At 33.3% G+C, this 25,674-nt stretch overlaps 1 protein-coding gene across 1 annotated transcript in view; it reads left to right on the top strand.

Annotated features, from left to right (window-relative positions):
* LOC123037142 overlaps positions 1-25,674 on the top strand; it is a 34,191-nt gene that overhangs the window by 942 nt on the left and 7,575 nt on the right. The gene's annotated exons all lie outside the window — the stretch shown is intronic.

Below are 25,674 nucleotides of genomic sequence, written 5' to 3'. Positions count from 1 at the left end.
GTCATCGGAAAACTAGAAATAACTGACATGAAAATGGGTCAAAAATTTGATCAACGTTAAATTGAAAAATTTGAATGCAGATTTTTAGAGAATCGAATCAGAAGTCTTTAGAGGTATGCCACTATTGAATCGGCTTAAGCTTGGTAAAGTTATGGACTCTCGAAGTTCAATTTTGGGTCAACGTTAAACAAGTCAAATTAGAAATAACTGACATGAAAATGGGTCAAAAATTTGATCAACGTTAAATTGAAAAATTTGAATGTAGATATTTAGAGAATCGAATCAGAAGTCTTTAGAGGTATGCCACTTTGGAATCGGCTAAAGTGTGGTAAAGTTATGGACTCTCGAAGTCTAATTTTGGGTCACTCTTTTACAAGTCATCGGAAAACTAGAAATAACTGACATGAAAATGGGTCAAAAATTTGATCAACGTTAAATTGAAAAATTTAATGCAGATTTTTAGAGAATCGAATCAGAAGTTTTTAGAGGTATGCCACTTTGGAATCGGCTTAAGTTTGGTAAAGTTATGGACTCTCGAAGTTCAATTTTGGGTCAAAGTTAAACAAGTCAAATTAGAAATAACTGACATGAAAATGGGTCAAAAATTTGATCAAAGTTAAATTGAACAAGAAAGGAAAGCTAACTTCGGGCGGAGCCGAAGTTGAAATACCCTTGCAGAATATTCTGCAAATTATATTCTCCAAAATCATTCATAATGCATTCTTAATACTCATAAAAATCCCAATTTCCTAACTTTAAAAACACTAAAGTTATGGCATTTCCAATCGTTCAGTTATATGCCAGTTATAGAATATAGTCGGCCGATCCTTATGAAATTTGATATGTCGGATTGATTAGGCAAAAATAAAACCCATAGAAAATCCCAACTTCCTAACTTAACAAACACCAAAGTTATGGCATTTCCGATCAATCAGTTATATGGCAGCTATAAGATATAGTCGGCCGATCCTTATGAAATTTGGTACGTCTGATTGATTGGCCAAATATAAAACCCATAGAAAATCCCAACTTCCTAACTTTACAAACACCAAAGTTATGGCATTTCCGATCAATCAGTTATATGGCAGCTATAAGATATAGTCGGCCGATCCTTATGAAATTTGGTACGTCGGATTGATTGGCCAAATATAAAACCCATAGAAAATCCCAACTTCCTAACTTTACAAACACCAAAGTTATGGCATTTCCGATCAATCAGTTATATGGCAGCTATAAGATATAGTCGGCCGATCCTTATGAAATTTGGTACGTCGGATTGATTGGCCAAATATAAAACCCATAGAAAATCCCAACTTCCTAACTTTACAAACACCAAAGTTATGGCATTTCCGATCAATCAGTTATATGGCAGCTATAAGATATAGTCGGCCGATCCTTATGAAATTTGGTACGTCGGATTGATTGGCCAAATATAAAACCCATAGAAAGTCCCAACTTCCTAATCTAACAAACAGCAGAGTTATGGCATTTCCGATCAATCAGTTATATGGCAGCTATAGGATATAGTCGGCCGATCCCGGCCGTTCCGACTTATATACTGCGTGCAAAGGAAAGAAGGGTGTGTGCAAAGTTTCAATTCGATATCTTTAAAACTGAGAGACTAGTTCGCGTAGAAACAGACAGACGGACAGACAGACGGACAGACGGACAGACGGACATGGCTATATCAACTCAGGAGGTGATCCTGATCAAGAATATATATACTTTATAGGGTCGGAGATGTCTCCTTCACTGCGTTGCACACTTTTGACCAAAATTATAATACCCTCTGCAAGGGTATAACAATGATAGATTCTTAATGAGTACGAATGTCGCTATGGCATGAACCACCAAAAAAAAAAAATCTTTTTTTTTCAAGAAATGGCGTCTACTCAAAGAATAAAGTCGATTTTTTCACTAATTTTTCGACTTTGTCGAATTTTTAAAAATATTATTAATTCAAAATTTTTATTTTTTGTTGGTTCATGCGATAGCGATATATTTAAAGAATATTCACGCCAAATTTCAAGTAAATCGACTGATTAGAACTTGAGTTAGAGTGGCGACCGCATCAAAAAAAGTAGTTTCGAGAAAAACGCGTTTAAAGTTCCAGTCGTTCGCTCAACTGGTCTAGGTGCCACGTCACTAAAACGGCAATAACTTTGAAAATAATTTGAGTTTTGAAAATTCCTTTTAGAGAGATATTTTTGAATATCCAAACTATCGAATTATGAAAAAAAAAATTTTCGATTTTCTCAAATTTCTAGACTAGAAGACCCCCTTAAGTTTGGTAAAGTTATGGACTCTCTAAGTCCAATTTTAAGTCACTCTGTTACAAGTCCTCGGAAAGTCCTCAAAGTTAAATTGAAAAAATTTGAATGCAGATTTTTAGAGAATCGAATCAGAAGTCTTTAGAGGTATGCCACTTTGCAATCGGCTTAAGTTTGGTTAAGTTATGGACTCTCTAAGTCCTATTTTGGGACAACGTTAAACAAGTCAAATTAGAAATAACTGACATGAAAATGGGTGAAAAATTTGATCAAAGTTAAATTGAAAAATTTGAATGAAGATTTTTAGAGAATCGAATCAGAAGTCTTAAGAGGTATGCCACTTTGGAATCGGCTTAAGTTTGGTTAAGTTATGGACTCTTGAAGTTCAATTTTGGGTCAAAGTTAAACAAGTCAAATTAGAAATAACTGACATAAAATTGGTGAAAAATTTGATCAAAGTTAAATTGAAAAATTTGAATGCAGATTTTTAGAGAATCGAATCAGAGGTCTTTAGAGGTATGCCACTTTGGAATCGGCTTAAGTTTGGTAAAGTTATGGACTCTCTAAGTCCAATTTTGAGTCACTCTGTTACAAGCCCTCGGAAAACTAGAAATAACTGACATGAAAATGGGTCAAAAATTTGATCAACGTTAAATTGAAAAATTTGAATGCAGATTTTTAGAGAATCGAATCAGAAGTCTTTAGAGGTATGCGGCTTTGGAATCGGCTTAAGTTTGGTAAAGTTATGGACTCTCGAAGTTCAATTTTGGGTCAAAGTTAAACAAGTCAAATTAGAAATAACTGACATAAAAATGGGTGAAAAATTTGCTCAACGTTAAATTGAAAAATTTGAATGCAGATTTTTAGGTAATCGAATCAGAAGTCTTTAGAGGTATGCCACTTTGCAATCGGCTTAAGTTTGGTTAAGTTATGGACTCTCTAAGTCCTATTTTGGGACAACGTTAAACAAGTCAAATTAGAAATAACTGACATGAAAATGGGTGAAAAATTTGATCAAAGTTAAATTGAAAAATTTGAATGCAGATTTTTAGAGAATCGAATCAGAAGTCTTTAGAGGTATGCTACTTTGGAATCGGCTTAAGTTTGGTAAAGTTATGGACTCTCTAAGTCCAATTTTCAGTCACTCTGTTACAAGTCCTCGGAAAACTAGAAATAACTGACATGAAAATGGGTCAAAAATTTGATCAACGTTAAATTGAACAAGAAAGGAAAGCTAACTTCGGGCGGAGCCGAAGTTGATATACCCTTGCAGAATACTCTGTAAATTATATTCTCCAAAATTATTCATATGATGCATTCTTAATACTCATAAAAAATCCCAACTTCCTAACTTTAAAAACACCAAAGTTATAGCATTTCCAATCATTCAGTTATGTATATGGCAGCTTTAGAATATAGTCGGCCGATCCTTATGAAATTTAATATGTCGGATTGATTGGGCAAAAATAAAACCCATAGAAAATCCCAACTTCCTAACTTAACAAACACCAAAGTTATGGCATTTCCGATCAATCAGTTATATGGCAGCTATAAGATATAGTCGGCCGATCCTTATGAAATTTGGTAGGTCGGATTAATTGGCCAAATATAAAACCCATAGAAAATCCCAACTTCCCAACTTTACAAACACCAAAGTTATGGCATTTCCGATCAATCAGTTATATAGCAGCTATAGGATATAGTCGGCCGATCCTTATGAAATTTGGTATGTCGGATTGATTGGCCAAATATAATACCCATAGAGAGTCCCAACTTCCTAACTTAACAAACAGCAGAGTTATGGCATTTCCGATCAATCAGTTATATGGCAGCTATAGGATATAGTCGGCCGATCCCGGCCGTTCCGACTTATATACTGCGTGCAAAGGAAAGAAGGGTGTGTGCAAAGTTTCAATTCGATATCTTTAAAACTGAGAGACTAGTTCGCGTAGAAACAGACAGACGGACAGACAGACGGACAGACAGACGGACAGACAGACGGACAGACGGACAGACGGACAGACGGACATGGCTATATCAACTCAGGAGGTGATCCTGATCAAGAATATATATACTTTATAGGGTCGGAGATGTCTCCTTCACTGCGTTGCACACTTTTGACCAAAATTATAATACCCTCTGCAAGGGTATAAAAATTTGAATGCAGATTTTTAGAGAATCGAATCAGAAGTCTTTAGAGGTATGCGGCTTTGGAATCGGCTTAAGTTTGGTAAAGTTATGGACTCTCGAAGTTCAATTTTGGGTCAAAGTTAAACAAGTCAAATTAGAAATAACTGACGTAAAAATGGGTGAAAAATTTGATCAAAGTTAAATTGAAAAATTTGAATGCAGATTTTTAGAGAATCGAATCAGAAGTCTTTAGAGGTATGCCACTTTGGAATCGGCTTAAGTTTGGTAAAGTTATGGACTCTCTAAGTCCAATTTTAAGTCACTCTGTTACAAGTCCTCGGGAAGTCCTCAAAGTTAAATTGAAAAATTTGAATGCAGATTTTTAGAGAATCGAATCAGAAGTCTTTAGAGGTATGCCACTTTGGAATCGGCTTAAGTTTGGTTAAGTTATGGACTCTCTAAGTCCTATTTTGGGTCAACGTTAAACAAGTCAAATTAGAAATAACTGACATGAAAATGGGTGAAAAATTTGATCAAAGTTAAATTGAAAAATTTGAATGCAGATTTTTAGAGAAACGAATCAGAAGTCTTTAGAGGTATGCCACTTTGGAAACGGCTTAGGTTTGGTAAAGTTATGGACTCTCGAAGTTCAATTTTGGGTCAACGTTAAACAAGTCAAATTAGAAATAACTGACATGAAAATGGGTCAAAAATTTGATCAACGTTAAATTGAAAAATTTGAATGTAGATATTTAGAGAATCGAATCAGAAGTCTTTAGAGGTATGCCACTTTGGAATCGGCTAAAGTGTGGTAAAGTTATGGACTCTCGAAGTCTAATTTTGGGTCACTCTTTTACAAGTCATCGGAAAACTAGAAATAACTGACATGAAAATGGGTCAAAAATTTGATCAACGTTAAATTGAAAAATTTGAATGCAGATTTTTAGAGAATCGAATCAGAAGTCTTTAGAGGTATGCCACTTTGGAATCGGCTTAAGTGTGGTAAAGTTATGGACTCTCGAAGTTCAATTTTGGGTCAACGTTAAACAAGTCAAATTAGAAATAACTGACATGAAAATGGATCAAAAAATTAATCGACGTTAAATTGAAAAATTTGAATGCAGATTTTTAGAGAATCGAATCAGAAGTCTTTAGAGGTATGCCACTTTGGAATCGGCTTAAGTTTGATTAAGTTATGGACTCTCGAAGTTCAATTTTGGGTCAAAGTTAAACAAGTCAAATTAGAAATAACTGACATGAAAATGGGTCAAAAATTTGATCAACGTTAAATTGAAAAAGTTGAATGCAGATTTTTAGAGAATCGAATCAGAAGTCTTTAGAGGTATGCCACTATTGAATCGGCTTAAGCTTGGTAAAGTTATGGACTCTCGAAGTTCAATTTTGGGTCAACGTTAAACAAGTCAAATTAGAAATAACTGACATGAAAATGGGTCAAAAAATTAATCGACGTTAAATTGAAAAATTTGAATGCAGATTTTTAGAGAATCGAATCAGAAGTCTTTAGAGGTATGCCACTTTGGAATCGGCTTAAGTTTGGTAAAGTTGTGGACTCTCGAAGTTCAATTTTGGGTCAAAGTTAAACAAGTCAAATTAGAAATAACTGACATGGAAATGGGTGAAAAATTTGATCAAAGTTAAATTGAAAAATTTGAATGCAGATTTTTAGAGAATCGAATCAGAAGTCTTTAAGGTATGCCACTTTGGAATCGGCTTAAGTTTGATTAAGTTATGGACTCTCGAAGTTCAATTTTGGGTCAAAGTTAAACAAGTCAAATTAGAAATAACTGACATGGAAATGGGTGAAATATTTGATCAAAGTTAAATTGAAAAATTTGAATGCAGATTTTTAGAGAATCGAATCAGAAGTCTTTAGAGGTATGCCACTTTGGAATCGGCTTAAGTTTGGTAAAGTTATAGACTCTCGAAGTCCAATTTTGGGTCACTCTTTTACAAGTCATCGGAAAACTAAAAATAACTGACATGAAAATGGGTCAAAAATTTGATCAACGTTAAATTGAAAAATTTGAATGCAGATTTTTAGAGAATCGAATCAGAAGTCTTTAGAGGTATGCCACTATGGAATCGGCTTAAGCTTGGTAACGTTATGGGCTCTCGAAGTTCAATTTTGGGTCAAAGTTAAACAAGTCAAATTAGAAATAACTGACATGAAAATGGGTCAAAAATTTGATCAACGTTAAATTGAAAAATTTGAATGCAGATTTTAAGAGAATCGAATCAGAAGTCTTTAAGGTATGCCACTTTGGAATCGGCTTAAGTTTGATTAAGTTATGGACTCTCGAAGTTCAATTTTGGGTCAAAGTTAAACAAGTCAAATTAGAAATAACTGACATGGAAATGGGTGAAATATTTGATCAAAGTTAAATTGAAAAATTTGAATGTAGATATTTAGAGAATCGAATCAGAAGTCTTTAGAGGTATGCCACTTTGGAATCGGCTAAAGTGTGGTAAAGTTATGGACTCTCGAAGTCTAATTTTGGGTCACTCTTTTACAAGTCATCGGAAAACTAGAAATAACTGACATGAAAATGGGTCAAAAATTTGATCAACGTTAAATTGAAAAATTTAATGCAGATTTTTAGAGAATCGAATCAGAAGTTTTTAGAGGTATGCCACTTTGGAATCGGCTTAAGTTTGGTAAAGTTATGGACTCTCGAAGTTCAATTTTGGGTCAAAATTAAACAAGTCAAATTAGAAATAACTGACATGAAAATGGGTCAAAAATTTGATCAAAGTTAAATTGAAAAATTTGAATGCAGATTTTTAGAGAATCGAATCAGAAATCTTTAAAAGTATGCCACTTTGGAATCGGCTTAAGTTTGGTTAAGTTATGGAACTCTAAGTCCAATTTTGAGTCACTCTTTTACAAGTCATCGGAAAATTAGAAATAACTGACATGAAAATGAGTCAAAAATTAATCGACATTAAATTGAAAAATTTGAATGGAGATTTTTAGAGAATCGAATCAGAAGTCTTTAGAGGTATGCCACTTTGGAATCGGCTTAAGTTTGGTTAAGTTATGGACTCTTGAAGTTCAATTTTGGGTCAAAGTTAAACAAGTCAAATTAGAAATAACTGACAAAAAATTGGTGAAAAATTTGATCAAAGTTAAATTGAAAAATTTGAATGCAGATTTTTAGAGAATCGAATCAGAAGTCTTTAGAGGTATGCCACTTTGGAATCGGCTTAAGTTTGGTTAAGTTATGGAACTCTAAGTCCAATTTTGAGTCACTCTTTTACAAGTCATCGGAAAATTAGAAATAACTGACATGAAAATGGGTCAAAAATTTGATCAAATTAAATTGAAAAATTTGAATGCAGATTTTTAGAGAATCGAATCAGAAGTCTTTAGAGGTATGCCACTTTGGAATCGGCTTAAGTGTGGTAAAGTTATGGACTCTCGAAGTCTAATTTTGGGTCACTCTTTTACAAGTCATCGGAAAACTAGAAATAACTGACATTAAAATGGGTCAAAAATTTGATCAACGTTAAATTGAAAAATTTGAATGCAGATTTTTAGAGAATCGAATCAGAAGTCTTTAGAGGTATGCCACTATTGAATCGGCTTAAGCTTGGTAAAGTTATGGACTCTCGAAGTTCAATTTTGGGTCAACGTTAAACAAGTCAAATTAGAAATAACTGACATGAAAATGGGTCAAAAATTTGATCAACGTTAAATTGAAAAATTTGAATGTAGATATTTAGAGAATCGAATCAGAAGTCTTTAGAGGTATGCCACTTTGGAATCGGCTAAAGTGTGGTAAAGTTATGGACTCTCGAAGTCTAATTTTGGGTCACTCTTTTACAAGTCATCGGAAAACTAGAAATAACTGACATGAAAATGGGTCAAAAATTTGATCAACGTTAAATTGAAAAATTTAATGCAGATTTTTAGAGAATCGAATCAGAAGTTTTTAGAGGTATGCCACTTTGGAATCGGCTTAAGTTTGGTAAAGTTATGGACTCTCGAAGTTCAATTTTGGGTCAAAATTAAACAAGTCAAATTAGAAATAACTGACATGAAAATGGGTCAAAAATTTGATCAAAGTTAAATTGAAAAATTTGAATGCAGATTTTTAGAGAATCGAATCAGAAATCTTTAAAAGTATGCCACTTTGGAATCGGCTTAAGTTTGGTTAAGTTATGGAACTCTAAGTCCAATTTTGAGTCACTCTTTTACAAGTCATCGGAAAATTAGAAATAACTCACATGAAAATGAGTCAAAAAATTAATCTACATTAAATTGAAAAATTTGAATGCAGATTTTTAGAGAATCGAATCAGAAGTCTTTAGAGGTATGCCACTTTGGAATAGGCTTAAGTTTGGTTAAGTTATGGACTCTTGAAGTTCAATTTTGGGTCAAAGTTAAACAAGTCAAATTAGAAATAACTGACAAAAAATTGGTGAAAAATTTGATCAAAGTTAAATTGAAAAATTTGAATGCAGATTTTTAGAGAATCGAATCAGAAGTCTTTAGAGGTATGCCACTTTGGAATCGGCTTAAGTTTGGTTAAGTTATGGAACTCTAAGTCCAATTTTGAGTCACTCTTTTACAAGTCATCGGAAAATTAGAAATAACTCACATGAAAATGAGTCAAAAAAATTAATCTACATTAAATTGAAAAATTTGAATGCAGATTTTTAGAGAATCGAATCAGAAGTCTTTAGAGGTATGCCACTTTGGAATCGGCTTAAGTTTGGTTAAGTTATGGACTCTTGAAGTTCAATTTTGGGTCAAAGTTAAACAAGTCAAATTAGAAATAACTGACAAAAAATTGGTGAAAAATTTGATCAAAGTTAAATTGAAAAATTTGAATGCAGATTTTTAGAGAATCGAATCAGAAATCTTTAAAAGTATGCCACTTTGGAATCGGCTTAAGTTTGGTTAAGTTATGGAACTCTAAGTCCAATTTTGAGTCACTCTTTTACAAGTCATCGGAAAATTAGAAATAACTCACATGAAAATGAGTCAAAAAATTAATCTACATTAAATTGAAAAATTTGAATGCAGATTTTTAGAGAATCGAATCAGAAGTCTTTAGAGGTATGCCACTTTGGAATCGGCTTAAGTTTGGTTAAGTTATGGACTCTCTAAGTCCAATTTTGAGTCACTCTGTTACAAGTCATCGGAAAACTATAAATAACTGGCATGAAAATGTGTCAAAAATTTGATCAACGTTAAATTGAAAAATTTGAATGTAGATATTTAGAGAATCGAATCAGAAGTCTTTAGAGGTATGCCACTTTGCAATCGGCTAAAGTGTGGTAAAGTTATGGACTCTCGAAGTCTAATTTTGGGTCACTCTTTTACAAGTCATCGGAAAACTAGAAATAACTGACATGAAAATGGGTCAAAAATTTGATCAACGTTAAATTGAAAAATTTAATGCAGATTTTTAGAGAATCGAATCAGAAGTCTTTAGAGGTATGCCACTATTGAATCGGCTTAAGCTTGGTAAAGTTATGGACTCTCGAAGTTCAATTTTGGGTCAACGTTAAACAAGTCAAATTAGAAATAACTGACATGAAAATGGGTCAAAAATTTGATCAACGTTAAATTGAAAAATTTGAATGTAGATATTTAGAGAATCGAATCAGAAGTCTTTAGAGGTATGCCACTTTGCAATCGGCTAAAGTGTGGTAAAGTTATGGACTCTCGAAGTCTAATTTTGGGTCACTCTTTTACAAGTCATCGGAAAACTAGAAATAACTGACATGAAAATGGGTCAAAAATTTGATCAACGTTAAATTGAAAAATTTAATGCAGATTTTTAGAGAATCGAATCAGAAGTTTTTAGAGGTATGCCACTTTGGAATCGGCTTAAGTTTGGTAAAGTTATGGACTCTCGAAGTTCAATTTTGGGTCAAAATTAAACAAGTCAAATTAGAAATAACTGACATGAAAATGGGTCAAAAATTTGATCAAAGTTAAATTGAAAAATTTGAATGCAGATTTTTAGAGAATCGAATCAGAAATCTTTAAAAGTATGCCACTTTGGAATCGGCTTAAGTTTGGTTAAGTTATGGAACTCTAAGTCCAATTTTGAGTCACTCTTTTACAAGTCATCGGAAAATTAGAAATAACTCACATGAAAATGAGTCAAAAAATTAATCGACATTAAATTGAAAAATTTGAATGCAGATTTTTAGAGAATCGAATCAGAAGTCTTTAGAGGTATGCCACTTTGGAATCGGCTTAAGTTTGGTTAAGTTATGGACTCTTGAAGTTCAATTTTGGGTCAAAGTTAAACAAGTCAAATTAGAAATAACTGACAAAAAATTGGTGAAAAATTTGATCAAAGTTAAATTGAAAAATTTGAATGCAGATTTTTAGAGAATCGAATCAGAAGTCTTTAGAGGTATGCCACTTTGGAATCGGCTTAAGTTTGGTTAAGCTATGGAACTCTAAGTCCAATTTTGAGTCACTCTTTTACAAGTCATCGGAAAATTAGAAATAACTGACATGAAAATGGGTCAAAAAATTTATCGACGTTAAATTGAAAAATTTGAATGCAGATTTTTAGAGAATCGAATCAGAAGTCTTTAGAGGTATGCCACTTTGGAATCGGCTTAAGTTTGGTTAAGTTATGGACTCTTGAAGTTCAATTTTGGGTCAAAGTTAAACAAGTCAAATTAGAAATAACTGACAAAAAATTGGTGAAAAATTTGATCAAAGTTAAATTGAAAAAGTAATGACATTTCCGATTAATCAGTTATATGGCAGCTATAGGATATAGTCGGCCGATCCCGGCCGTTCCGACTTATATACTGCGTGCAAAGGAAAGAAGGGTGTGTGCAAAGTTTCAATTCGATAGCTTTAAAACTGAGAGACTAGTTTGCGTAGAAACAGACAGACGGACAGACGGTCAGACGGACATGGCTATATCAACTCAGGAGGTGATCCTGATCAAGAATATATATACTTTATATGGTCGGAGATGTCTCCTTCACTGCGTTGCACACTTTTGACCAAAATTATAATACCCTCTGCAAGGGTATAATAACTGACATGAAAATGGGTGAAAAATTTGATCAAAGTTAAATTGAACAAGAAAGGAAAGCTAACTTCGGGCGGAGCCGAAGTTGATATACCCTTGCAGAATACTCTGTAAATTATATTCTCCAAAATTATTCATATGATGCATTCTTAATACTCATAAAAAATCCGAACTTCCTAACTTTAACAACAACAAAGTTATGGCATTTCCGATCGTTCAGTTATATGGCAGCTATAGGATATAGTCGGCCGATCCTTATGAAATTTGATAGGTCGGATTGATTGGCCAAAAATAAAATCCATAGAAAATCCCAACTTCCTAACTTTACAAACACCAAAGTTATGGCATTTCCGATCAATCAGTTATATGGCAGCTATAGGATATAGTCGGCCGATCCTTATGAAATTTGGTAGGTCGGATTGATTGGCCAAAAATAAAATCCATAGAAAATCCCAGCTTCCTAACTTTACAAACACAAAAGTTATGGCATTTCCGATCAATCAGTTATATGGCAGCTATAGGATATAGTCGGCCGATCCTTATGAAATTTGGTAGGTCGGATTGATTGGCCAAATATAAAACCCATAGTAAATCCCAGCTTCCTAACTTTACAAACACCAAAGTAATGACATTTCCGATTAATCAGTTATATGGCAGCTATAGGATATAGTCGGCCGATCCCGGCCGTTCCGACTTATATACTGCGTGCAAAGGAAAGAAGGGTGTGTGCAAAGTTTCAATTCGATAGCTTTAAAACTGAGAGACTAGTTTGCGTAGAAACAGACAGACGGACAGACGGTCAGACGGACATGGCTATATCAACTCAGGAGGTGATCCTGATCAAGAATATATATACTTTATATGGTCGGAGATGTCTCCTTCACTGCGTTGCACACTTTTGACCAAAATTATAATACCCTCTGCAAGGGTATAAAAATTTGAATGCAGATTTTTAGAGAATCGAATCAGAAGTCTTTAGAGGTATGCCACTTTGGAATCGGCTTAAGTTTGGTAAAGTTATGGACTCTCTAAGTCCAATTTTGAGTCACTCTGTTACAAGTCCTCGGAAAACTACAAATAACTGACATGAAAATGGGTCAAAAATTTGATCAACGTTAAATTGAAAAATTTGAATGCAGATTTTTAGAGAATCGAATCAGAAGTCTTTAGAGGTATGCGGCTTTGGAATCGGCTTAAGTTTGGTAAAGTTATGGACTCTCGAAGTTCAATTTTGGGTCAAAGTTAAACAAGTCAAATTAGAAATAACTGACATAAAAATGGGTGAAAAATTTGATCAAAGTTAAATTGAAAAATTTGAATGCAGATTTTTAGAGAATCGAATCAGAAGTCTTCAGAGGTATGCCACTTTGCAATCGGCTTAAGCTTGGTAAAGTTATGGACTCTCGAAGTTCAATTTTGGGTCAAAGTTAAACAAGTCAAATTAGAAATAACTGACATGAAAATGGGTCAAAAATTTAATCAACGTTAAATTGAAAAATTTGAATGCAGATTTTTAGAGAATCGAATCAGAAGTCTTTAGAGGTATGCCACTTTGGAATCGGCTTAAGTTTGGTAAAGTTATGGACTCTCTAAGTCCAATTTTGAGTCACTCTGTTACAAGTCCTCGGAAAACTACAAATAACTGACATGAAAATGGGTGAAAAATTTGATCAACGTTAAATTGAAAAATTTGAATGCAGATTTTTAGAGAATCGAATCAGAAGTCTTTAGAGGTATGCCACTTTGGAATCGGCTTAAGTTTGGTAAAGTTATGGACTCTCTAAGTCCAATTTTGAGTCACTCTGTTACAAGTCCTCGGAAAACTACAAATAACTGACATGAAAATGGGTGAAAAATTTGATCAACGTTAAATTGAAAAATTTGAATGCAGATTTTTAGAGAATGGAATCAGAAGTCTTTAGAGGTATGCCACTTTGGAATCGGCTTAAGTTTGGTAAAGTTATGGACTCTCTAAGTCCAATTTTGAGTCACTATGTTACAAGTCCTCGGAAAACTACAAATAACTGACATGAAAATGGGTGAAAAATTTGATCAACGTTAAATTGAAAAATTTGAATGCAGATTTTTAGAGAATCGAATCAGAAGTCTTTAGAGGTATGCCACTTTGGAATCGGCTTAAGTTTGGTAAAGTTATGGACTCTCTAAGTCCAATTTTGAGTCACTCTGTTACAAGTCATCGGAAAACTAGAAATCACTGACATGAAAATGGGTGAAAAATTTGATCAACGTTAAATTGAAAAATTTGAATGCAGATTTTTAGAGAATCGAATCAGAAGTCTTTAGAGGTATGCCACTTTGGAATCGGCTTAAGTTTGGTAAAGTTATGGACTCTCTAAGTCCAATTTTGAGTCACTCTGTTACAAGTCCTCGGAAAACTACAAATAACTGACATGAAAATGGGTCAAAAATTTGATCAACGTTAAATTGAAAAATTTGAATGCAGATTTTTAGAGAATCGAATCAGAAGTCTTTAGAGGTATGCCACTTTGGAATCGGCTTAAGTTTGGTAAAGTTATGGACTCTCTAAGTCCAATTTTGAGTCACTCTGTTACAAGTCCTCGGAAAACTACAAATAACTGACATGAAAATGGGTGAAAAATTTGATCAACGTTAAATTGAAAAATTTGAATGCAGATTTTTAGAGAATCGAATCAGAAGTCTTTAGAGGTATGCCACTTTGGAATCGGCTTAAGTTTGGTAAAGTTATGGACTCTCTAAGTCCAATTTTGAGTCACTCTGTTACAAGTCCTCGGAAAACTACAAATAACTGACATGAAAATGGGTCAAAAATTTGATCAACGTTAAATTGAAAAATTTGAATGCAGATTTTTAGAGAATCGAATCAGAAGTCTTTAGAGGTATGCCACTTTGCAATCGGCTTAAGTTTGGTTAAGTTATTGAACTCTAAGTCCAATTTTGAGTCACTCCTTTACAAGTCATCGGAAAATTAGAAATAACTCACATGAAAATGGGTCAAAAAATTAATCGACGTTAAATTGAAAAATTTGAATGCAGCTTTTAGAGAATCAAATCAGAAGTCTTTAGAGGTATGCCACTTTGCAATCGGCTTAAGTTTGGTTAAGTTATGGAACTCTAAGTCCAATTTTGAGTCACTCCTTTACAAGTCATCGGAAAATTAGAAATAACTCACATGAAAATGGGTCAAAAAATTAATCGACGTTAAATTGAAAAATTTGAATGCAGATTTTTAGAGAATCGAATCAGAAGTCTTTAGAGGTATGCCACTTTGCAATCGGCTTAAGCTTGGTAAAGTTATGGACTCTCGAAGTTCAATTTTGGGTCACTCTGTTACAAGTCCTCGGAAAACTACAAATAACTGACATGAAAATGGGTCAAAAATTTGATCAACGTTAAATTGAAAAATTTGAATGCAGATTTTTAGAGAATCGAATCAGAAGTCTTTAGAGGTATGCCACTTTGCAATCGGCTTAAGTTTGGTTAAGTTATGGAACTCTAAGTCCAATTTTGAGTCACTCCTTTACAAGTCATCGGAAAATTAGAAATAACTCACATGAAAATGGGTCAAAAAATTAATCGACGTTAAATTAAAAATTTGAATGCAGATTTTTAGAGAATCGAATCAGAAGTCTTTAGAGGTATGCCACTTTGCAATCGGCTTAAGTTTGGTTAAGTTATGGAACTCTAAGTCCAATTTTGAGTCACTCCTTTACAAGTCATCGGAAAATTAGAAATAACTCACATGAAAATGGGTCAAAAAATTAATCGACGTTAAATTGAAAAATTTGAATGCAGATTTTTAGAGAATCGAATCAGAAGTCTTTAGAGGTATGCCACTTTGCAATCGGCTTAAGCTTGGTAAAGTTATGGACTCTCGAAGTTCAATTTTGGGTCAAAGTTAAACAAGTCAAATTAGAAATAACTGACATGAAAATGGGTCAAAAATTTGATCAACGTTAAATTGAAAAATTTGAATGCAGATTTTTAGAGAATCGAATCAGAAGTCTTTAGAGGTATGCCACTTTGGAATCGGCTTAAGTTTGGTAAAGTTATGGACTCTCTAAGTCCAATTTTAAGTCACTCTGTTACCAGTCCTCGGAAAGTCCTCAAAGTTAAATTGAAAAATTTGAATGCAGATTTTTAGAGAATCGAATCAGAAGTCTTTAGAGGTATGCCACTTTGCAATCGGCTTAAGTTTGGTTAAGTTATGGACTCTCTAAGTCCTATTTTGGGACAACGTTAAACAAGTCAAATTAGAAATAACTGACATGAAAATGGGTCAAAAATTTGATCAACGTTAAATTGAAAAATTTGAATGCAGATTTTTAGAGAATCGAATCAGAAGTCTTTAGAGGTATGCCACTTTGCAATCGGATTAAGCTTGGTAAAGTTATGGACTCTCGAAGTTCAATTTTGGGTCAAAGTTAAACAAGTCAAATTAGAAATAACTGACATGAAAATGGGTCAAAAATTTAATCAACGTTAAATTGAAAATTTTGAATGCAGATTTTTAGAGAATCGAATTAGAAGTCTTTAGAGGTATGCCACTTTGGAATCGGCTTAAGTTTGGTAAAGTTATGGACTCTCTAAGTCCAATTTTGAGTCACTCTGTTACAAGTCCTCGGAAAACTACAAATAACTGACATGAAAATGGGTGAAAAAATTTGATCAACGTTAAATTGAAAAATTTGAATGCAGATTTTTAGAGAATCGAATCAGAAGTCTTTAGAGGTATGCCACTTTGGAATCGGCTTAAGTTTGGTAAAGTTATGGACTCTCTAAGTCCAATTTTGAGTCACTCTGTTACAAGTCCTCGGAAAACTACAAATAACTGACATGAAAATGGGTGAAAAATTTGATCAACGTTAAATTGAAAAATTTGAATGCAGATTTTTAGAGAATCGAATCAGAAGTCTTTAGAGGTATGCCACTTTGGAATCGGCTTAAGTTTGGTAAAGTTATGGACTCTCTAAGTCCAATTTTGAGTCACTCTGTTACAAGTCCTCGGAAAACTACAAATAACTGACATGAAAATGGGTCAAAAATTTGATCAACGTTAAATTGAAAAATTTGAATGCAGATTTTTAGAGAATCGAATCAGAAGTCTTTAGAGGTATGCGGCTTTGGAATCGGCTTAAGTTTGGTAAAGTTATGGACTCTCGAAGTTCAATTTTGGGTCAAAGTTAAACAAGTCAAATTAGAAATAACTGACATAAAAATGGGTGAAAAATTTGATCAAAGTTAAATTGAAAAATTTGAATGCAGATTTTTAGAGAATCGAATCAGAAGTCTTTAGAGGTATGCCACTTTGCAATCGGCTTAAGCTTGGTAAAGTTATGGACTCTCGAAGTTCAATTTTGGGTCAAAGTTAAACAAGTCAAATTAGAAATAACTGACATGAAAATGGGTCAAAAATTTGATCAACGTTAAATTGAAAAATTTGAATGCAGATTTTTAGAGAATCGAATCAGAAGTCTTTAGAGGTATGCCACTTTGGAATCGGCTTAAGTTTGGTAAAGTTATGGACTCTCTAAGTCCAATTTTAAGTCACTCTGTTACCAGTCCTCGGAAAGTCCTCAAAGTTAAATTGAAAAATTTGAATGCAGATTTTTAGAGAATCGAATCAGAAGTCTTTAGAGGTATGCCACTTTGCAATCGGCTTAAGTTTGGTTAAGTTATGGACTCTCTAAGTCCTATTTTGGGACAACGTTAAACAAGTCAAATTAGAAATAACTGACATGAAAATGGGTCAAAAATTTGATCAACGTTAAATTGAAAAATTTGAATGCAGATTTTTAGAGAATCGAATCAGAAGTCTTTAGAGGTATGCCACTTTGCAATCGGTTTAAGCTTGGTAAAGTTATGGACTCTCGAAGTTCAATTTTGGGTCAAAGTTAAACAAGTCAAATTAGAAATAACTGACATGAAAATGGGTCAAAAATTTAATCAACGTTAAATTGAAAATTTTGAATGCAGATTTTTAGAGAATCGAATTAGAAGTCTTTAGAGGTATGCCACTTTGGAATCGGCTTAAGTTTGGTAAAGTTATGGACTCTCTAAGTCCAATTTTGAGTCACTCTGTTACAAGTCCTCGGAAAACTACAAATAACTGACATGAAAATGGGTGAAAAATTTGATCAACGTTAAATTGAAAAATTTGAATGCAGATTTTTAGAGAATCGAATCAGAAGTCTTTAGAGGTATGCCACTTTGGAATCGGCTTAAGTTTGGTAAAGTTATGGACTCTCTAAGTCCAATTTTGAGTCACTCTGTTACAAGTCCTCGGAAAACTACAAATAACTGACATGAAAATGGGTGAAAAATTTGATCAACGTTAAATTGAAAAATTTGAATGCAGATTTTTAGAGAATCGAATCAGAAGTCTTTAGAGGTATGCCACTTTGGAATCGGCTTAAGTTTGGTAAAGTTATGGACTCTCTAAGTCCAATTTTGAGTCACTCTGTTACAAGTCCTCGGAAAACTACAAATAACTGACATGAAAATGGGTCAAAAATTTGATCAACGTTAAATTGAAAAATTTGAATGCAGATTTTTAGAGAATCGAATCAGAAGTCTTTAGAGGTATGCGGCTTTGGAATCGGCTTAAGTTTGGTAAAGTTATGGACTCTCGAAGTTCAATTTTGGGTCAAAGTTAAACAAGTCAAATTAGAAATAACTGACATAAAAATGGGTGAAAAATTTGATCAAAGTTAAATTGAAAAATTTGAATGCAGATTTTTAGAGAATCGAATCAGAAGTCTTTAGAGGTATGCCACTTTGCAATCGGCTTAAGTTTGGTTAAGTTATGGAAGTCTAAGTCCAATTTTGAGTCACTCCTTTACAAGTCATCGGAAAATTAGAAATAACTCACATGAAAATGGGTCAAAAAATTAATCGACGTTAAATTGAAAAATTTGAATGCAGATTTTTAGAGAATCGAATCAGAAGTCCTTAGAGGTATGCCACTTTGCAATCGGCTTAAGCTTGGTAAAGTTATGGACTCTCGAAGTTCAATTTTGGGTCAAAGTTAAACAAGTCAAATTAGAAATAACTGACATGAAAATGGGTCAAAAATTTGATCAACGTTAAATTGAAAAATTTGAATGCAGATTTTTAGAGAATCGAATCAGAAGTCTTTAGAGGTATGCCACTTTGGAATCGGCTTAAGCTTGGTAAAGTTATGGACTCTCTAAGTCCAATTTTAAGTCACTCTGTTACAAGTCCTCGGAAAGTCCTCAAAGTTAAATTGAAAAATTTGAATGCAGATTTTTAGAGAATCGAATCAGAAGTCTTTAGAGGTATGCCACTTTGCAATCGGCTTAAGTTTGGTTAAGTTATGGACTCTCTAAGTCCTATTTTGGGACAACGTTAAACAAGTCAAATTAGAAATAACTGACATGAAAATGGGTGAAAAATTTGATCAAAGTTAAATTGAAAAATTTGAATGCAGATTTTTAGAGAATCGAATCAGAAGTCTTTAGAGGTATGCCACTTTGGAATCGGCTTAAGTTTGGTAAAGTTATGGACTCTCTAAGTCCAATTTTGAGTCACTCTGTTACAAGTCCTCGGAAAACTACAAATAACTGACATGAAAATGGGTCAAAAATTTGATCAACGTTAAATTGAAAAATTTGAATGCAGATTTTTAGAGAATCGAATCAGAAGTCTTTAGAGGTATGCGGCTTTGGAATCGGCTTAAGTTTGGTAAAGTTATGGACTCTCGAAGTTCAATTTTGGGTCAAAGTTAAACAAGTCAAATTAGAAATAACTGACATACAAATGGGTGAAAAATTTGATCAAAGTTAAATTGAAAAATTTGAATACAGATTTTTAGAGAATCGAATCAGAAGTCTTTAGAGGTATGCCACTTTGGAATCGGCTTAAGTTTGGTAAAGTTATGGACTCTCTAAGTCCAATTTTGAGTCACTCTGTTACAAGTCCTCGGAAAACTACAAATAACTGACATGAAAATGGGTCAAAAATTTGATCAACGTTAAATTGAAAAATTTGAATGCAGATTTTTAGAGAATCGAATCAGAAGTCTTTAGAGGTATGCCACTTTGGAATCGGCTTAAGTTTGGTAAAGTTATGGACTCTCTAAGTCCAATTTTGAGTCACTCTGTTACAAGTCCTCGGAAAACTACAAATAACTGACATGAAAATGGGTCAAAAATTTGATCAACGTTAAATTGAAAAATTTGAATGCAGAATTTTAGAGAATCGAATCAGAAGTCTTTAGAGGTATGCGGCTTTGGAATCGGCTTAAGTTTGGTAAAGTTATGGACTCTCGAAGTTCAATTTTGGGTCAAAGTTAAACAAGTCAAATTAGAAATAACTGACATAAAAATGGGTGAAAAATTTGATCAAAGTTAAATTGAAAAATTTGCAGATTTTTAGAGAATCGAATCAGAAGTCTTTAGAGGTATGCCACTTTGGAATCGGCTTAAGTTTGATTAAGTTATGGACTCTCGAAGTTCAATTTTGGGTCAAAGTTAAACAAGTCAAATTAGAAATAACTGACATGAAAATGGGTCAAAAATTTGATCAAAGTTAAATTGAAAAATTTGAATGCAGATTTTTAGAGAATCGAATCAGAAGTCTTTAGAGGTATGCCACTTTGGAATCGGCTTAAGTTTGGTAAAGTTATGGACTCTCTAAGTCCAATTTTAAGTCACTCTGTTACAAGTCCTCGGAAAGTCCTCAAAGTTAAATTGAAAAATTTGAATGCAGATTTTTAGAGAATCGAATCAGAAGTCTTTAGAGGTATGCCACTTTGCAATCGGCTTAAGTTTGGTTAAGTTATGGAACTCTAAGTCCAATTTTGAGTCACTCCTTTACAAGTCATCGGAAAATTAGAAATAACTCACATGAAAATGGGTCAAAAAATTAATCGACGTTAAATTGAAAAATTTGAATGCAGATTTTTAGAGAATCGAATCAGAAGTCTTTAGAGGTATGCCACTTTGCAATCGGCTTAAGCTTGGTAAAGTTATGGACTCTCGAAGTTCAATTTTGGGTCAAAGTTAAACAAGTCAAATTAGAAATAACTGACATGAAAATGGGTCAAAAATTTGATCAACGTTAAATTGAAAAATTTGAATGCAGATTTTTAGAGAATCGAATCAGAAGTCTTTAGAGGTATGCCACTTTGGAATCGGCTTAAGCTTGGTAAAGTTATGGACTCTCTAAGTCCAATTTTAAGTCACTCTGTTACAAGTCCTCGGAAAGTCCTCAAAGTTAAATTGAAAAATTTGAATGCAGATTTTTAGAGAATCGAATCAGAAGTCTTTAGAGGTATGCCACTTTGCAATCGGCTTAAGTTTGGTTAAGTTATGGACTCTCTAAGTCCTATTTTGGGACAACGTTAAACAAGTCAAATTAGAAATAACTGACATGAAAATGGGTGAAAAATTTGATCAAAGTTAAATTGAAAAATTTGAATGCAGATTTTTAGAGAATCGAATCAGAAGTCTTTAGAGGTATGCCACTTTGGAATCGGCTTAAGTTTGGTAAAGTTATGGACTCTCTAAGTCCAATTTTGAGTCACTCTGTTACAAGTCCTCGGAAAACTACAAATAACTGACATGAAAATGGGTCAAAAATTTGATCAACGTTAAATTGAAAAATTTGAATGCAGATTTTTAGAGAATCGAATCAGAAGTCTTTAGAGGTATGCGGCTTTGGAATCGGCTTAAGTTTGGTAAAGTTATGGACTCTCGAAGTTCAATTTTGGGTCAAAGTTAAACAAGTCAAATTAGAAATAACTGACATACAAATGGGTGAAAAATTTGATCAAAGTTAAATTGAAAAATTTGAATGCAGATTTTTAGAGAATCGAATCAGAAGTCTTTAGAGGTATGCCACTTTGCAATCGGCTTAAGTTTGGTTAAGTTATGGAACTCTAAGTCCAATTTTGAGTCACTCCTTTACAAGTCATCGGAAAATTAGAAATAACTCACATGAAAATGGGTCAAAAATTAATCGACGTTAAATTGAAAAATTTGAATGCAGATTTTTAGAGAATCGAATCAGAAGTCTTTAGAGGTATGCCACTTTGCAATCGGCTTAAGCTTGGTAAAGTTATGGACTCTCGAAGTTCAATTTTGGGTCAAAGTTAAACAAGTCAAATTAGAAATAACTGACATAAAAATGGGTGAAAAATTTGATCAAAGTTAAATTGAAAAATTTGCAGATTTTAAGAGAATCGAATCAGAAGTCTTTAGAGGTATGCCACTTTGCAATCGGCTTAAGCTTGGTAAAGTTATGGAACTCTAAGTCCAATTTTGAGTCACTCTTTTACAAGTCATCGGAAAATTAGAAATAACTCACATGAAAATGGGTCAAAAATTTGATCAACGTTAAATTGAAAAATTTGAATGCAGATTTTTAGAGAATCTAATCAGAAGTCTTTAGAGGTATGCGGCTTTGGAATCGGCTTAAGTTTGGTAAAGTTATGGACTCTCGAAGTTCAATTTTGGGTCAAAGTTAAACAAGTCAAATTAGAAATAACTGACATGAAAATGGGTCAAAAATTTGATCAAAGTTAAATTGAAAAATTTGAATGCAGATTTTTAGAGAATCGAATCAGAAGTCTTTAGAGGTATGCCACTTTGGAATCGGCTTAAGTTTGGTAAAGTTATGGACTCTCTAAGTCCAATTTTAAGTCACTCTGTTACAAGTCCTCGGAAGGTCCTCAAAGTTAAATTGAAAAATTTGAATGCAGATTTTTAGAGAATCGAATCAGAAGTCTTTAGAGGTATGCCACTTTGGAATCGGCTTAAGTTTGATTAAGTTATGGACTCTCTAAGTCCTATTTTGGGACAACGTTAAACAAGTCAAATTAGAAATAACTGACATGAAAATGGGTGAAAAATTTGATCAAAGTTAAATTGAAAAATTTGAATGCAGATTTTTAGAGAATCGAATCAGAAGTCTTTAGAGGTATGCCACTTTGGAATCGGCTTAAGTTTGGTAAAGTTATGGACTCTCTAAGTCCAATTTTAAGTCACTCTGTTACAAGTCCTCGGAAAGTCCTCAAAGTTAAATTGAAAAATTTGAATGCAGATTTTTAGAGAATCGAATCAGAAGTCTTTAGAGGTATGCCACTTTGCAATCGGCTTAAGTTTGGTTAAGTTATGGAACTCTAAGTCCAATTTTGAGTCACTCCTTTACAAGTCATCGGAAAATTAGAAATAACTCACATGAAAATGGGTCAAAAAATTAATCGACGTTAAATTGAAAAATTTGAATGCAGATTTTTAGAGAATCGAATCAGAAGTCTTTAGAGGTATGCCACTTTGCAATCGGCTTAAGCTTGGTAAAGTTATGGACTCTCGAAGTTCAATTTTGGGTCAAAGTTAAACAAGTCAAATTAGAAATAACTGACATGAAAATGGGTCAAAAAATTTGATCAACGTTAAATTGAAAAATTTGAATGCAGATTTTTAGAGAATCGAATCAGAAGTCTTTAGAGGTATGCCACTTTGCAATCGGCTTAAGCTTGGTAAAGTTATGGACTCTCTAAGTCCAATTTTAAGTCACTCTGTTACAAGTCCTCGGAAAGTCCTCAAAGTTAAATTGAAAAATTTGAATGCAGATTTTTAGAGAATCGAATCAGAAGTCTTTAGAGGTATGCCACTTTGCAATCGGCTTAAGTTTGGTTAAGTTATGGACTCTCTAAGTCCTATTTTGGGACAACGTTAAACAAGTCAAATTAGAAATAACTGACATGAAAATGGGTGAAAAATTTGATCAAAGTTAAATTGAAAAATTTGAATGCAGATTTTTAGAGAATCGAATCAGAAGTCTTTAGAGGTATGCCACTTTGGAATCGGCTTAAGTTTGGTAAAGTTATGGACTCTCTAAGTCCAATTTTGAGTCACTCTGTTACAAGTCCTCGGAAAACTACAAATAACTGACATGAAAATGGGTCAAAAATTTGATCAACGTTAAATTGAAAAATTTGAATGCAGATTTTTAGAGAATCGAATCAGAAGTCTTTAGAGGTATGCGGCTTTGGAATCGGCTTAAGTTTGGTAAAGTTATGGACTCTCGAAGTTCAATTTTGGGTCAAAGTTAAACAAGTCAAATTAGAAATAACTGACATACAAATGGGTGAAAAATTTGATCAAAGTTAAATTGAAAAATTTGAATGCAGATTTTTAGAGAATCGAATCAGAAGTCTTTAGAGGTATGCCACTTTGCAATCGGCTTAAGTTTGGTTAAGTTATGGAACTCTAAGTCCAATTTTGAGTCACTCCTTTACAAGTCATCGGAAAATTAGAAATAACTCACATGAAAATGGGTCAAAAAATTAATCGACGTTAAATTGAAAAATTTGAATGCAGATTTTTAGAGAATCGAATCAGAAGTCTTTAGAGGTATGCCACTTTGCAATCGGCTTAAGCTTGGTAAAGTTATGGACTCTCGAAGTTCAATTTTGGGTCAAAGTTAAACAAGTCAAATTAGAAATAACTGACATAAAAATGGGTGAAAAATTTGATCAAAGTTAAATTGAAAAATTTGCAGATTTTAAGAGAATCGAATCAGAAGTCTTTAGAGGTATGCCACTTTGCAATCGGCTTAAGCTTGGTAAAGTTATGGAACTCTAAGTCCAATTTTGAGTCACTCTTTTACAAGTCATCGGAAAATTAGAAATAACTCACATGAAAATGGGTCAAAAATTTGATCAACGTTAAATTGAAAAATTTGAATGCAGATTTTTAGAGAATCTAATCAGAAGTCTTTAGAGGTATGCGGCTTTGGAATCGGCTTAAGTTTGGTAAAGTTATGGACTCTCGAAGTTCAATTTTGGGTCAAAGTTAAACAAGTCAAATTAGAAATAACTGACATGAAAATGGGTCAAAAATTTGATCAAAGTTAAATTGAAAAATTTGAATGCAGATTTTTAGAGAATCGAATCAGAAGTCTTTAGAGGTATGCCACTTTGGAATCGGCTTAAGTTTGGTAAAGTTATGGACTCTCTAAGTCCAATTTTAAGTCACTCTGTTACAAGTCCTCGGAAGGTCCTCAAAGTTAAATTGAAAAATTTGAATGCAGATTTTTAGAGAATCGAATCAGAAGTCTTTAGAGGTATGCCACTTTGCAATCGGCTTAAGTTTGGTTAAGTTATGGACTCTCTAAGTCCTATTTTGGGACAACGTTAAACAAGTCAAATTAGAAATAACTGACATGAAAATGGGTGAAAAATTTGATCAAAGTTAAATTGAAAAATTTGAATGCAGATTTTTAGAGAATCGAATCAGAAGTCTTTAGAGGTATGCCACTTTGGAATCGGCTTAAGTTTGATTAAGTTATGGACTCTCGAAGTTCAATTTTGGGTCAAAGTTAAACAAGTCAAATTAGAAATAACTGACATGAAAATGGGTCAAAAATTTGATCAAAGTTAAATTGAAAAATTTGAATGCAGATTTTTAGAGAATCGAATCAGAAGTCTTTAGAGGTATGCCACTTTGGAATCGGCTTAAGTTTGGTAAAGTTATGGACTCTCTAAGTCCAATTTTAAGTCACTCTGTTACAAGTCCTCGGAAAGTCCTCAAAGTTAAATTGAAAAATTTGAATGCAGATTTTTAGAGAATCGAATCAGAAGTCTTTAGAGGTATGCCACTTTGGAATCGGCTTAAGTTTGGTAAAGTTATGGACTCTCGAAGTTCAATTTTGGGTCAAAGTTAAACAAGTCAAATTAGAAATAACTGACATAAAAATGGGTGAAAAATTTGATCAAAGTTAAATTGAAAAATTTGAATGCAGATTTTTAGAGAATCGAATCAGAAGTCTTTAGAGGTATGCCACTTTGGAATCGGCTTAAGTTTGGTAAAGTTATGGACTCTCGAAGTTCAATTTTGGGTCAAAGTTAAACAAGTCAAATTAGAAATAACTGACATAAAAATGGGTGAAAAATTTAATCAAAGTTAAATTGAAAAATTTGAATGCAGATTTTTAGAGAATCGAATCAGAAGTCTTTAGAGGTATGCCACTTTGCAATCGGCTTAAGTTTGGTTAAGTTATGGAACTCTAAGTCCAATTTTGAGTCACTCCTTTACAAGTCATCGGAAAATTAGAAATAACTCACATGAAAATGGGTCAAAAAATTAATCGACGTTAAATTGAAAAATTTGAATGCAGATTTTTAGAGAATCGAATCAGAAGTCTTTAGAGGTATGCCACTTTGCAATCGGCTTAAGCTTGGTAAAGTTATGGACTCTCGAAGTTCAATT

The sequence above is a fragment of the Drosophila rhopaloa genome, unplaced genomic scaffold (assembly GCF_018152115.1).
Source record: "Drosophila rhopaloa isolate 14029-0021.01 unplaced genomic scaffold, ASM1815211v1 contig_145, whole genome shotgun sequence".
Classification (NCBI taxonomy): Eukaryota; Metazoa; Arthropoda; class Insecta; order Diptera; family Drosophilidae; genus Drosophila; species Drosophila rhopaloa.
Note: the sequence above shows the minus strand (reverse complement) of the source record. Positions and strands in the feature narration are given on the sequence as shown.